This window comes from Peromyscus maniculatus, chromosome 1, assembly GCF_049852395.1.
Source record: "Peromyscus maniculatus bairdii isolate BWxNUB_F1_BW_parent chromosome 1, HU_Pman_BW_mat_3.1, whole genome shotgun sequence".
Lineage (NCBI taxonomy): Eukaryota > Metazoa > Chordata > Mammalia > Rodentia > Cricetidae > Peromyscus > Peromyscus maniculatus.
In genome coordinates, this window is record NC_134852.1 from 110,403,378 (window position 1) to 110,414,137 (window position 10,760).

Consider the following 10,760-nt stretch of genomic DNA (forward strand, 5'->3'; position numbering starts at 1 on the left):
GTAGCTTTGTGCCTTTCCTGGAACTCACTTGGTAGCCCAGGCTGGCCTCGAACTCACAGAGATCTGCCTGCCTCTGCCTCCCGAGTGCTGGGATTAAAGGTGTGTGCCACCACCGCCCGGCGAACAATTTTTTATAGTTTAGATGGTAAATGTCCCTGAAAAGCCCATGTAGTAAAGACTTGGTCTTCAAGGTAATGCTGCTGAGAGCTGTACAATTACTTCAGGAAACATGATTTTATCATGTTGAAGTCAGGTACTGTCTGATCCAGCGTAATAGCATGTCTTCAGCTTATGAAATGCTCAGAAAACACACCAACTAAAGAACTGGGGCTGGCGAGACGGCTCTGCAGGTATGAGCACTTGCTGCTCTTCCGGAGGACTCGGGTTTGGTTCTTACTACCCATGTTGGGCGCTCATAACCGCCTGTAATGTAACTCCAGCTCCAGGGCAGCTGACACCTCTGGCCTCCACGCACACCTGCACTCTCATGGACATAAACACAATCACAGTAGTTTTAGATGAAGCAATTCCATACGTGTGCAACAACATGGGTAGATCTTGCAGTGAAACACAAAAGGATAAAGACTCAAAATGATGTATGCTAGTTAGCTTTATGTTACTATAATAAACACCAGATAAATCAACTCAGGGAGAGGAAGGTCTTGTTTTCGCTCCACAGTATTTGAAAGTTGATTCCATTGTGTGCTAACCCAATTGCTCTGGGCCTGAGACAACACACAGGACAGAGGAAATTGTTCACCTTGTGGCCAGGATCTGAAAAGAAAAAGAGGAGCTGTGCTGGTTTGAATGAGAGTGGCCCCCATAGGCTCATAGATTTGAATGCTTGGTCACCAGGGAGTTGGCACTACTTGAAAGGATTAGGAGGTGTGGCCTTGTTGGAGGAAGTGTGTCATTGGGGTTGTGAGGTTCAAAAAGCCCATTCCAAGCCCAGAGTCTACTCTTCCTGCTGCCTGCAGATCCAGATGTAGAACTCTCAGCTCCTTCTCCAGCACCATGTCTGCCTGCATGCTGCCGATAATGGACTAAACCTCTGAAACTGTAAGCCAGCCCCAATTAAATGTTTTCCTTTGTAAGAGTTGCTGTGGTCACAGTGTCTCTTCACAGCAATAAAACATTGACTAAGACAGGAGCCAAGTGTGACAATACATTCCTATAATCACAGAATTTGGGAGGGGGTGGCTAGAGGATCAGAAATTCAAGGTCATCCTCAGCTATATAGTAAGTTCTAGGATAGCCTGGGCTATGTGAAGCCCCATCTCAGGAAGAAGAAAGAGGAAGGAGGATGGAGGAGGAGGAGGAGGAAGAGGAAGAGACCAAGGACTCATAGTCACCTCCAGGGCACATCTCTAAAACCTCTTATTAAGGTTCTTATTTGTTAAAGGTTTGCAGCACTTTCTAATTTGTTCTAACTAGAGGAACAAGCCTAAAATATACAGGCTTCAGGGACCATTCCAGATCTAAACAACAGCAAAATACTGTGTATTAGTCAGGGTTCTAAAGAAACAGGACTGACAGAATGAAAATGACATACATGCACTCTGTGTGTGTGTGTGTGTGTGTGTGTGTGTGTGTGTGTGTGTAGTTAAACTGGCTTAAAAGCTATGGTTCAGATAGTCCAACAATGGCTATCTCACATCCCTGTGGGGCATGTGACTACATTTAGTCTATGTCATACATTCCATCTCTGTGATAAGTGCCCCAGGGAAACAGTTGAAATGAGGGGAGATCTTTTTGACGCACGATTTCAGACATTTACAGTCAGCTGGCTCTGTTCTAAGGAGACTATGGTGAGGTGGAACATTGTGGTGGTAAGCAGACTTACTGGAGCAAAGCTGCTCACCCTATGGAAGCTGGGAATCAGAGGGTGACCGAGAAGGACAGATGGGTATGCCCTTTAAAGTCATGCCCTCTGAACCACTGACTCCGGCCAGTTCCCACCTGCTGGTTTCCATGACATCCCAGTAATGCCTCTGAAATTGTTAGCCAAGAATAGACTTTTTCCTTTTGTAAATTGATTAGCTTGAGGTTTTTGCCACAGTAATAGAAATCTGGCTAATGTTCTCATGCAGTCGTTTTGAAGTCATGAAGCTATGACTGGATTACAAGAATGATGTTTATAGTGATATCATTTCTACAGTGTATGTTCTTGTTAGCAAATAAAATACTACTATAAAATTCTTATTTTGTGTTTTCTCTTTGTGTTTCAAATAGTATGGTTCACTTTAATTTTCATTCTCTCCTTTGTTTTCTCCAAAATACACCCCCGGATTTATATCCACTAAACTCTGGCTTCTCTTTTGAAAACTCCATTACTTCAAACATGTTTTGCTTTATTTAAGAAACATGTTTTAAATAACTTGTTCACTATTTCTGATTTTTTTTTTTATTTGAGATGAGGACTTTCTGGTTGACATTGAACTCACGGTCTTCCTGGCTCAGCTCATAAATAGCTGTGACTACAGGTATGTGCCATTGGGCTTGGGCTTGTCTGTTATCGGTAAAGCCATAAAAAGCTCAGTTATTCGATGGTGCACCCACAAATATGGGTGTTGGACAACACAGGCCTGAACAATGGGTGGATCACAGAAGAAACCACAAGGAAAATTCGAGAATATTTTAAGAGGGATGAAAATGAGAACAGTCTGTGAAACTTTGGGATACAGTGAAAGACTGCTGACACTGAAGAGGAAAACTCAAATGACTTGACTTTGAACTGTAAGAAACTAGGAAGGCAAAGCAAACAAAAGCTCAAATATACACTAATCAAGACATCATAAACATGAGAGCAGGAATACATGAAACAATTAAAACAGAAAACAAAGCCTAGGGTGGCTATTTGGATACATCAACATTTAGTTGGACTAACCAAGAGGAAAGAAGACTCTATTACAATAAAACGTGAAACAAAGGGACATTACTATTGAGTATGGGGAAATAAACAGAAAATGCGTACCATTGTTCAGTGTCTAAAATAAGGCTGGATTTATCACTGTCTGGGATGGTTAGTTTTAAGGTCAACCTGCTACCATCTAGACTCTCCCAGGAAAAGCTCAGCAGTGAGAGATCGTATAGATCAGTTTGTCATGTGGGCATATCTGCGGGGATCGTCTTTATCATATTAGTTGATGTAGGAAGACTCAGCCCACTGCGGTGGTACCATTCCCTGAGTTTGGGTCCTGGACTGTGTAAGGGTGGAGAAAGTGAGCTGAGTAGTATGCATGCATGCACACTTATGCTCTCTCTGATCTTGACTGGACATGAATAGCTGCTTTAAGTTCCTGATACTTTTCCCCAGAAACAATGTACTGAAACTTGGATCTGTGAACTAAAACAAACCCTTTTTCCCCTAAGTTGCTTTGTCAGGGTATTTTGTCACAGAAACAGGAAATGGATTATGGACAGTAGCTTACACATGGGGATGCTGTACTGTATGGCACAGTCTGCTTCTGGGCCCCACCGGCTACTACTGCACAGGGCTGTGGAAATAGGGTGTATTTACCTTTCCCATGGTGGTAGAGAAGTATCTGGCAGAAACAAGGGACAGATGATTTACTTTGGTTCACAGTTTCAGAGGGTTTGGTTCATGGTTGATCAGCTGTATGTGCTTGAACAGAGCATCATGGGAGAATGTAGATAGGAAGGGGAGAGAGACAGAAACAAGAGATACAGAGACAGAGGCAGAGAGCAGCAGAGACAGAGGGAGAGGCAGAGAGAGAAAGAGAAGCCAAGAGGAGGATAGGAGATGGGAGCGAGAAGAGAATTAGATGACGTGGCCAAGGTAAGCCACAAGACAGCTCTCACAGACTATTTTCTTCAGCTAGACCCCACTTCTTATTCATTGCCATCTCTCAAAAGGAACTAATCCATTGATTAGGTCAAGATCCTAAGAATCCAGTTACTTCCCCAAGCTCCACCAGCTGGCAACCAGGCTCACAGTCCACGAGGCTATGTTCAAAGTTTCATATTTAGACCAGGAGTTGGCCTTCCAGGTAGGAGTCTTTGGGGGCCGGCTCACCTCTGGCTGCAGAAGTGCTTACTGGGGTAAAATGGTTTGTGAGACCAGCTTTCAGAGTATGTATACCTGCCTGAAGCCATCAGTGAACAATTCAAAAAGTTTCAAACAAGTTCTGGTGATTGTTGCTATGACTGTAGTCAGTCGTTTCATGGAAAATGAGAGCAGTATTATTCTTAGAAGAAATAGAACAAATCCTATCTCAACTCATAAGATATAAGAGTTTTAATAGTATTTGGAATAAACTGTGAACAAACTCTTCCAGACCTTGACCAAGGCCCTATGTTGAAACTCCAGCACCTTCCCCAACTCCACAATTGCCAAATTCAGTCACCCACTATGACCTGCGTCCAGATAGCTAGGGCAAGACAGTTTCTAAGGATAAAACAGCCTTGTCTGGACAAACAACTCCAGGAGAGGGAAACTGTGGGCTGGTACATAGCTCCCTGAAGCTGCATTAACTTCCTATTCCTATAGAAAGCCCAAGTGTATCCCCTGCCCTTTGGCGAACATCCCTCTCCCACTGTGTCCCACTGTGTCTGCCCCTCGATGTCTGAAACAAACAGCACAGTCTGCTGGTGTCAGTCTCTAGACCATTCTGCCTTCCGTCTCTTTAAGATGCTTCAGAAATCCAGCAACTGTCAGTCTTAGAATGTTGTCTTTTCACAAAGAAATTGTTGCCAATACGTTTTTCTATCTTATGGAAAACAATAAAATAAGAAACATTTTAAAAGGAAATCTAAAGCTTTGTTTTTGTCTATTTGTTTCCTGCTTACTACAATTCTGCCAACTGCTGCCTCCCTGTGGGCTCCTCTAGCCTATGTCATTTTCCTAGTCTCAGTGACACATACTAAAAAGCCACCAGATAGTCTTGTGCTACCAAATGGTAGCTTTCTACCGCTGATTAAGGATCCCTGTAGTAGTGTCTGAGGAACAAGAAACAAAGCAAGAAAATCATCAGTCTGGTAAATCTATCGAATTATTTTTAACTTAAGGGTAAGTAGAACTCTCTTGAAATAAGCTCAATCCTTACCTTTGTGACACCAAAACAAAGATCCACAAGGACAAATTTATCTCAAACCCCAGAGTGTCTATTCATGAAAGAGTGAGTAGCTATGGACAGAATAGGGCGATGTGTGTGATATATGCAAGTGCACAGTTGTGTTTGCTTGTGCATGCACATATAGAGGAGCCAATGACCTTTTCTGGTCTATACGGACACCAGGCATGCACGTGGTACACATGCATACATGAAGACAAAACTCTCATGTGCATAAGATAAACATAAATGTCTTTTAAAATAAATAATAATTTTTAAAGTATGGCAGAGGTGGAAGAGTTTAAATCAATAGAGTGCAGGTTTAAGACAAGCAGAGAAGAAAAGAACAAACAATATTCTAATCATGCAGGAAATGAAATGATCAACAGGATTACAGGAATCAGCAAATCCCTCTCAACAATAACATTAAATGCAAAAAAAAAATCTTAAAGCTGTGGTCCAAAAATGTAGACTGGGAGACTGGATTTAAAAGAAAAGACCTGTTTATTGTCTAGAAGAAACATCCCTCACTAGCAAAGGCACACAGAGAGAGGGAAAGGAGAGATGCCAACAGAACAAAAAAAAAAAAAAAAAAAAAAAAAAAAAAGGAAGCTATCTGGTTTTCTACAAGAGGGCCGGAAGCATCGTTGGAGAAAAGATGGCCTGCCTAGCAAATGGTGGTGGGAAAATCTGGTGTTCACCACAAAAGAATGACACTAGATCCCTACCTCTCACTTTATACAAGACTCACTCAAAATGAAGCAAAGATTTCTTTGGAAGACTTGAGATCCTGAACCAGATAGAGGAAAACACAGGGGGAAGCTTCGAGGTGCAAGAATAAACAGACTTGCGGAAAGGATTCTAATGCCCAGAAGTAATAGCAAGCACTGGCAAGTGAGCCTGCACGAAACGACACAGGGAAGGAAACTGTTAACGGAGCATCGACACAGGGAAGGAAACTGTTAATGGAGCAGAGAGGTTACAGATTGGGAGAGAGATTTAGCTGGCTGCTCATGTCAGCAGTGAGGAGCTACAAATCGTTTTCATTTATGATAAAAGAAAAGCAACATACACAAAAATGCTGAGAAAGGTCTAGAAAAAAACATTCCAAGGTAAGGGGTGATGACCTCAGGAAAGGAAGGACAGGAAAGGGGCTGTGAAAAGTGTGTGTGTGGGGGTGGTATTTAACAAAGCTCCACACTGATTCAATATTCTACAATGGGGGCAGGCTGGAGAGATGACTCATTAATTAAGAGCACCAGCTGTTCTTCCAGAGGACCTGGGTTCTGTTCCCAGCACTCACATGGTGGCTCACAGCTGTACGTAACTCTAGTTCCAGGGGATCCAATGTGAAACATCATGCAATCACTAAGCCCTTTGTGCATCTATGGAATTGGAGGCTCAGTGAGACTCAGGTCCCAGGCAATAGATGACACACTGCTGAATGGCTGGCCCAGAGTTTGGAGGAGAATGACTAGTGAGATGGGGCACAACAGAGGGACTCAGGGGCGACTGGGAGCAAAGAATAATGACATACACATGTGAAATTTCATAATGGAGCTCATTGTTTTGTACGATAGTTAAAAAACTAATAAGAGCTTAGGAAAATGTGTTTTTGAAAAAAGATTCCAAGTCTTGGTGCAAACCCTGGCTCTGGCTCTGGCACTCTGCGCTCCTGTGAGTTTGCACACATTGCTCCATTTCTCTAGTTCTGCTGTCCATCTTTAGGGGGCTGGGCCGTGAGACAGCCACCCTCAACGCCTTCCCTTGGCCTCAAACTTAAAAGGAAGGGGCGGGCAGTCTTGCCATGTTCCCTGGTGGTTATGAAATTGAGATGAGAAATTAAGAACAGCACTGTTTCCGGTGATGGATTCTGGACCCACGAGGCTTGTTAATGATGCCATTTTCATCATCAGCAAACCCCAGAGCCAGCGCTCCTGCGGTACCCCGTGAAGTTGTTGGCTATCTGCCAGCTCTGTGGTCCCGTAGGAGAGCCAGCTTGGAGGAAGAGTCCCAGCAGGTCTGATCAAGGGAGGAGATGAGGGTTTAATGAGTCAAGGCTCAGCTCCTCTCTACCTCTTTCCATCAAGTCCAGGTGTGACAACTCCACAGAAGATCACTGGGTAGACCAGACTTGTCAGGTGAGCTGGCTGGGGATGGAGGACCCAGAAACAGACAGAGGCTAGGGTGGAGGAGAAAGTCAAGGACACTGGGAACTTGCGGGGCCAGAGTGCAATCTGGAGACACCCGCCTAATGTGTGGATATCCTGGTCCCCGAAGGCACATCAGCTGTGTATCTGGTCTATGTGACCCTGGATCAGACACTGGCAGGCCAATCAGAGACGTGCATCTGTAGATAACTAAAGGTCTGGGAGGAGGGACTTGCCAGGAGGCAAAGCCCATGACTGTGGAGACCTGGAGGTACTTAATGGAAGCATGTTCAACTCAGAGTCACGGTGGAGGAACTTCAGGTCGGAGAGGGAAGGAGGGAAGCGGGGGAGCCAGGATGGAAACCAGGTCTAAGTCAGAAGCCAATAGACTTACATTCTGGGCTTCACGCATCTTTTCTGTGAGCCTGTGTGAGCATGTGTGGATTCCAGATTATAGTGAAGTGCAATGCCCCAGTGACTGAAGAATCAAGCTTGCAAATGGGGCTTAAGAACGGAGCCCGGCCTGGGGAGCTGGTTCTGTCAGGAAAGTGCTTGCAGTACAAGCAAGAGGACCTGAGTTCGGATCCCCAGCAGCCACATCAAAACAGCATGGTACCCCCAGCTATGACCCCAGTGCTAGGGGAAGGGCAGGACAGAGACAGGAGGCTCCTCAGAGCTTCCGGCCAGCCAGTGCAGCTGCATCAGTGAGCTCCAGATTCAGTGAGAATCTTCCTCAGAAAAGCAAGAAGAGAGGCTGAGGACAGCACTCAACATTGACCTCTGGCCTCCACAAGCGCACACACACTGAATACGCACACACACTGAATACACACACACACACACACACACACACACACACACTGAATACACACACACACACACACACACTGAATACACACACTGAATACACACACACACACACACACAATAACTGGGGGGGGGCGCGGTTCTTGGTGTACATCTTTAGGGGCTTGGGCTATAAAATAGCCACCTCTAAACTCCTCTTCAGCCAGCTGCACAGAGGACCTCAAAAAGGTTTATTGACTTGGAGGAGGTCATCTTTTCTAAATGCTCATTTGACAGATGTGAAGACTGGGCTCAGAGGCCCAAAGACAGCAATCAAGGTGGAATGCTGGCCCAGCAGGCAGGACTCTCGGTTGCCAGGTAGGTTCAGATCTTTGCGGCTGGCTGGCTCAAGAAACAACCTCTCTGGCTGTGGCCTCAGATGAGGGTCTGACCTCTTCTGACCTCTGTTCCTTCATTTGCTGGGGAAGCATAACCACTCCCCAGAAGGACTGTGTGGTCGGGATGCTGTCTGCGGAGTGCAGCATCAGCCTGGGCATTTGGATGACTGTGTCCTCTCTTCCTCTCTGGTTCACTAATGGACTATTAGAGAATTCCAGCAGGGAAATCCCTATCAGAGAGAGGGCCCCTTCACAGCTGTAGTAGCCTGAAGTGCCCAAAACACCTTGGGAATGTGTAATTCAGAATAAAATAGCTTACTCTGAGTTACAGAATAAAGGGAGGAAGGGATCTAATGATATAGCTCTATGCCGCTGCTTTCTGAAATATGGTATCAAATGCCAAATTCTTTCAGAAGCCTTTTCTGGGCTCCTCTTGGCTAGAGCTCCCAGACCTTGTGAGCTTCAGCACACTCCACCAGAACAGCAGTTTAGGGGAACAAATACTTCCAGTGCTTTTGGGGTGAGCACAAAAGTGTCAACTTGCAGAAAAACCTCAACTTATTAGGCTGCTCAGTGGTCCAGATCCATAGGGCAGCCAGGCTCACTGCAGACTTATCCTTGGCCCGAGAGGCGGGGGCTGATCACTGAGACCTGCTGATAGTCCATTTCTGATACTGATAATCCATTTCCCCTGAGATCTTGGGACAATCACAGCCCATTTCCAAGCCCTGTTCTGTGTCCCCTTCCATATAACGAAAGGATTGGTTAAACCAATCTCATCACTAATGGCTCCTTCATCACTGGTTCATGAGCACCAGCAAAGTGAGCCACATGGTTCCTGCCTGCAGTAACAGCTCCCGGGAAGGGCGGGGGTGCCTTGGTCAGTAGAAACACTCAGACTCCATTACTACCCTGAAAGTGCTCCTGGCTGGTGCAGCTAGAGCCACAGTAGTAATTTGATGGTGATGAAGGGAAGCACAGGGACTTTGTGAGCCCCTGAGCCAAACAGAACTGGGGACAGCTTTTGAAGGAGGTGACATCTGAGATGGTGTCACAGAAGTACGGGGCAAGAGGAAGGGCTTGTGGGTGGCCAAAATATCAAGCTGGGACATTTGAGGTTCAAGTCCTGTCTCTGCAAGGAGTTTGCTGGCTTCTCCATTTCCGGCCTTGAGCTTTGGCACCAACCTCTCTCACTGTTTAGTAGACGGAGCAGAGGAGGGAAGAGGATGCAGTTGGATTCAATGGCTTTGAACTCCTGTCCCTTGAGACCCAACTTGACCCAAGACCATGACATTTGATGCATAGTTGACTTCTCTGAGTTTTCAAGGCATTCAGGAAAATGCAGTTTGCATCTCTTCAGCGTTAGGGGATCAGGTGACAGGCCCAGGCAGGCTGGGTCTAGGTCATTGTGAGTTAATTCTCTGCTATTTTGCTTTCCTGCTCAGACCGTGGAGGTGACTCCCAGACACTTCCAATAGTGTCCTGTATGGTAAAGGGTCAGAAAAACATGTCACCAGCCTTCATTGTTAATGGAGATACAGGCTTCACTCCACACGTAAAGAGACAGACAGATGTCCTCTGAAACACGGTGATTCACCAATGAAATGGCATTGTTGGCCACAGGAATAGAGGAAGTAAGGGAATCCATCCAGACCCCCCTAAGAGAGCAAGACAAAACACAGGATCTATAGGGAGAGCTCCAGGCTCAGTCCTAGCACTGGAGCCAACAGTCGGTGTTGAATCCGACCTGGACCTATTCATCAAGTTCTTAATTTCAAATATTGGACACTTTAGTTCTGGGATATTTCTTAAGAGATTCCAAGTTCCTGTGGAAATTCTCCATTTCTTTGTCATTTTTACAAAATTTTCCTCCATAAAATATAAGCATTCATACTAATGTCTTTGTTTACTCATTTAGGTAGTTAGACTTCTAAAATTAATTCATTTTTACATTTTACTTAATTTTACTATGCAATAGTGAGAACTGAACCCAGGGCCTTGTACGTGCTAGGTAAATGTGCTACCTACCATGGGACTTGTATACCCTCAGCCTTAGATCATTTGTATGTCATTAAGAGTGTATTTTCCCACTTGGTCATATTTTCCTGACTTTGCATATCTAATAATATTATTGTGGGCTGAACATTATTAACAGCAGATTCACTGGACGCTTTGGATGACAGTCAGGCCTCACCTGTCACACTTCCCATTTCTCTCTTAGGCAGGCAGTTGGGGTAACTGGTGCCTGTTTTAGGTTTCTGGTTGCTTCAGTCCCAGAGTCTAACCTCTCCTGGGGTATGGCTCTGTCTCCTCAGTGATGCCTGTGGGAGATGTGCTTCATTTTGGAGGCTACC